Here is a 5,387-nt window from a genome sequence, read left to right on the forward strand (position 1 = left end):
CCATATTCAGTTAACGGAACCATAATTTTTTCTAAATCATATAGTTTATCTCCTGGAAATCTTCCTTGATCCCTCCTTTTCTTCCTTCATCCCGTCGGAGAATCACCTTAGCTCTGATTCCCATGGTATTCAGATGACCATGTCTCACCCACTCCCATACTAATACCTAAGTACATACCATTATTGTTTCTGGTCAGGAACTAAAATCGCCTTAACAGCTATTACTTTGCTTGTTTTATTTTTACTCTTGACCACCTACAATTAATTTTTCATACTGCCGAGTAATCTTTAAAAAAATTAGATCATTTTACATATCCCCAGTTTAACTCTCCCCCAAATCTTTTCTTTAAACTAAAAATGGGTATCTTTAACATGGGCAATAATGTCCTACATGGTTGGTCTCTACCCACATCTCCCATATCACCTTACATACTTATTCCTTGGCCTTTTATACTCTATTTACAATGAATTTCCTTCAGATCTTCAAATGCATCAAAGTAATGCCTGAATTAAGACTACTGCTTCAGCTATTCCCTCTGTCTAGAATTCTTTCATCTCACATTTCTCATGGACTACCCCTTCTATTAAGACTCACTCATGTGGCCTTCTCAACAAGTCCCCTCATCATCCAACCACCAGTACTCTCTATCACTTTTACTTCTGTACTTTCTTCATAGTACTTACTGCTCTTCAATTTTCTTTTTCTTTTTTAAAATACTTTATTGCCCACTATAATATAGGCTTTATTAGAGCAGGAACTTCGAGTGCTCCTTTGATCCAAGAGTAGACAAATTGTACAACAGAAAAAAACATTAGTCTAGAAACAAATACATCTAAAGGATCATTTAATACATGACATTTAAGACAGTTCAGTACAGCAAGGAAAATATTGATCTTCATAAATGATGGTGCTTAAATACTTAGATATTCACATAGATTGAAAAAAAGAGGTACATTTCTTTTATTTTTGTATGCCAATTCTAGAAAAAAATGTAGAATTATTAAGAGGATTAAACAATTTTTAATACGTAAATATCTTTGTAATTTAGAATTCACTAGAATTTCTTATATAGGATGCAAAAAACACTACATCTAATCATATATGTTTGTCTTTTGAAGAAATAATTAACTTCTATTTATCAATGGACACCATTAAGACTGAAGAAAGTCAAGATGCAGAGTGAGAGAACCTATTTGAAATACATTAATTTATATTACAAAGCATTTTATCTAGAAATTATAAATAGCTAATAGAAAAAAGTCATATAAATCAATATATAATAGGCAGATAATTTAATAGATAAGTAGGCTAAAATTTGAACAGGCATTTCACAGAAGAAGATATCTAAATTGCCACTAAACATAGGGAGAGGTCCTCATATTTATTAGTCTACAAAGGCTTTCAAATGAAAACCATAATACAATATCATTCTGTATGCCAGAGAATGGTTAAATAGAAAAACAAAAACAAAACTGAATATAAAAACTAACCAGAAGTTTTCTACTACAATTGAACAAATGTATAACTTTGATCCATCAATTCTGTGTCTCAGATTTGATATATACTCAAAACCTATGTGCATATATGTTCACAAAAAGATATGAATATGAATATACATAGCAGCACAATTTAAAATAACCAAGATTATAAACAGTGAGATCACCATTAGCTGCTAAACAAATACATTTTGATATACTAACAAAACAGAATACAACACAAAAGTAAAACAAATCAACTGCACCCAAACACACACACACACACACAAATAGATAAATTTCACAAACAAGGGGCGCCTGGGTGGCTCAGTCGGTTAAGCGTCCGACTTCAGCTCAGGTCACCACTTCGCGGTCCGTGATTTCGAGCCCCGCGTCGGGCTCTGGGCTGATGGCTCAGAGCCTGGAGCTTGCTTCCGATTCTGTGTCTCCTTCTCTCTCTGCCCCTCCCCCATTCATGCTGTGTTTCTGTCTGTCTCAAAAATAAATAAACGTTAAAAAAAATAAAAAAAAATTCACAAACAAAATACTATGACAAAGAAACCAGCCTTGAAAGAACACATACTCTGTATTTTTTTATAAAGTTTAAAGACATTTAAATTATTCCATAGTATTAAAAATTAGGAGATTGGGTTAGTTGGGAAGTTGAATTAGTTTTGATAGTATTATGAGAGACATCTGAGGAGCTAGTATTGGTTACATGTTTTGAATTTGGCACATTTACTCTATGAACAGAAATTTGGTTCATTTTATAAAATGTCATCTGTGATATACCATGCATAAATAGTCACTATATTACTAATGGTAATTTCATAATACATTTAGGATTTTTCCTCTGAGTTGTACACCACAACAAACATTTGAAATATTTTTCCTGTGAAGATACTAGCTATGTTATAAAGTTCAATTTTAATTGAAAACATCAGAATTATAAAAAATGTAACATTATTTATTATATTATCCACACACATTTCTCTTTCACAAATCATTTGCCCCTTAATTTTTTTGTTTGTTTCAAATTTTTGTTTACTTCCTAGTTAACATATAGTGCAATATTGCTTTCAGGAGTAGAATTTAGTGATTCATCACTTACATATAATACCCAATGCCCATCACAAGTGCCCTCCTTAATACCTATCACCCATTTAGCCCATTTCCCACCCACCTCTTCTCCATCAATCCTCAATTTGTTCTCTTATAGTTTTCACTATTTTTCTGTTTTTTCCCCTTTCCCTGAGTTTATCCATTTTTTTTCTTAAATTGCACATATGAGTGAAATTATATAGTATTTGTCTTTCTCTGACTGACTTATTTTGCTTAGCAAAATACATTCTGGTTCCATCTATGTCCTTGCAAATGGCAAGGTATCATTGTTTTTGAGGGCTGAATAATATTCCGTTATGTATATATACCACTTCATTAAGGAAACATAAATCAAAGCCACAATGAGATAAAACCTCATACCTGTAAGAATGGCTCAAATTAATAACAGAAAACAATAAATGTTGGTGATGATGTGGAGAAAGGGGAATCCTCGTACACTGTTGGTGGGAATGCAAACTGGTGCACCCACTCTGAAAAAAAGTATGCAGGTTCCTCAAAATGTTAAAAATAGAAGTACTCTCCAACCCAACAATTGTACTATTCGGGGTTTACCCAAATGATACAAAAATACTGGCGCATTAATTTAAATATATATCCATCTTAAAAAAAATACATTTTTATTATTTGCATCTGTTTTACTGTTTGCCTTTCTATTAATTCCCATATTTTACAGGTTCTTTAATTTTTCCATTTTAAATTTATATTTTGACCTAAAAACCTTTTTAAAAAAATAATTCATACATATAAATATTGATAACCATAACATTAAATATCTTTGCATTTTTTTAAAACATCCCCAGAATAATGACTGATAGAAAACTGTGTACAATCAGAATTGTAAGTCACTTGATAAACTTCATAAATTAAAGTAGAATTTATGTATTTAGTTTGAATTACATTATTTACAAGGTAAACAAGTAATAGAATAAATGTTATAAAAGCAATAATGAATCATCTGTTCTTTTTCCTCCATTTAATTAAATCTGAATTTTTTATAATAAAATAAAAATTAAGGAAACCTAGGGAAGTCTTACTCCTTTTCATTTAGTTACAAATTATAGCTATATAGTAATCTCAGGTTAACCTGAAAGTGACTACCTGGAGACAATAATTATACAACCATCATTTGGTGTTATATTTCCACCTCACTGATCATTTAGATTTACTCATAATATATCAGGAAAGAATCATGGAAATCATAGCCATACAAGCTATGTGGAAAGAAAACATCTGTATTATCTTATTAAAGACTTTTTTTAGATTAAAGACATATTGGGGCACTTGGGTGGCTCAGTCAGTTAAGCATCCAACTTCGGCTCAGATCATGATCTCCCATTCATGGGTTGGAGCCCTGCATTGGGCTCTGTGCTGACAGCTCAGAGCCTGGAGCCTGCTTTGGATTCTATGTGTCTCTCTCTGCTCCTCCCCTGCTCGCACTCTCTCTCTCTGTCTCTCTTAAAAATGAATAAACATTAAAAATTAAAAAAAAAAATTAAAGACATACTTTGTCCATACCATACCATGGCGTTTATTGGTGTCATTTTCATGGTAGACATTGTTATGGCTTATAGTACAGAACTAGGATTTTACCAGTCTTTTGCTTTCAATGAGAAACATGCTTTTTATGTATGTTAAGATAAGCTGGCTGTAATAATTAGCTCTAATTACAGGTCAACTTAGGCAAATTCCATCACCAGTAATTTAGATAGAGCAGATAGGAAGAAATCATTATAGTTTGTTAGCACCAAGATCATTCATTTACAGAGTACACTAAATGAATAGGAACTTGTACTCAGAAGAAATTGTGTCATTTTATCATTTTAATTAGTTTTTTCTTGAATGCTTTGTGCCAGATGAAAAACAAACCTTTACTTGAAACTCCATTGCAAAATTCTAGAGGTTCTTATTCTCAATATTGTTTTTAGATTGTAAAAGGTACATTGTAACTTTTTTCATGATTTTGTCATTTTAACTGGTAGTTATATTTTAACTTTTTTTTCCAGTGTTTACTCTTTGCACCCTAATGTCAATATTGACATTAATTTTGGATTTCTCTTTTTCTTGTAAAGAATATAGGTGTTATAGATTAATTATAGGTTATTTTTCATAATATTGTCAAAGTATGCAACCTTGCTACATGGCTGCTCTAGGTACAGGCGCAATTTAAACCCTGGAGCAGTTCCAGAAAGTGAAATGTAGGAAAAGTGTGCTTCTGATTTGGTTCTGCAAAGATTGCCCTTGTTTGGTCTGTTTATGTCTAGAAAGTTTCTATTATCAAGGCAAGTAAAAAAATATATGGCATGCTTCACGAATTTGCATGTCAGCCCTGTGCAGGGGCCATGCCAATCTTTTCTGTATTGTTACAATGTTAGTATATGTGCTGCCGAAGTGAGCACTATTGAGGCAGTTTTTGTGGAGAAGATACAAATAATAGCATGATTTTCTTTATTGCTTACGCATGGATCACAAAGACTTCTTATCTAATTTGAGCTCCCTATATAACGTAAAGCAAACAATAACTTTACCCTGACTAGGTGACTAACACTAAGCATATTAGAGTGTCATATATTTATGCAAATAATCATTCATCAGCTATATGGTGCAAAAATGTCAATATATGCTAGGATTTATACAATTTTTATAATTAGATACATTGATGAAAGAGTAGATGATGAAAATGTGTATTCTGAAAGATTTAGGCTAAATATAAGACAGCATGTACAACAAACATAAAATGTACTGAAAATCACATTTTTTAATTCAGAATTTTTGCCTATTGTGTATATATT

General features: G+C 31.9%; 1 non-coding gene across 1 annotated transcript; it reads right to left on the bottom strand.

Moving 5' to 3' along the window:
* Positions 1 to 4,887: 4,887 nt before the first annotated feature.
* Positions 4,888 to 4,994, bottom strand: LOC113593819 (U6 spliceosomal RNA). The gene has a single exon (XR_003414183.1). It is a non-coding gene; the product is annotated as a U6 spliceosomal RNA (small nuclear RNA).
* Between the last annotated feature and the right edge of the window lie 393 nt (positions 4,995 to 5,387).

The sequence above is a fragment of the Acinonyx jubatus genome, chromosome D1, assembly GCF_027475565.1.
Source record: "Acinonyx jubatus isolate Ajub_Pintada_27869175 chromosome D1, VMU_Ajub_asm_v1.0, whole genome shotgun sequence".
NCBI lineage: Eukaryota > Metazoa > Chordata > Mammalia > Carnivora > Felidae > Acinonyx > Acinonyx jubatus.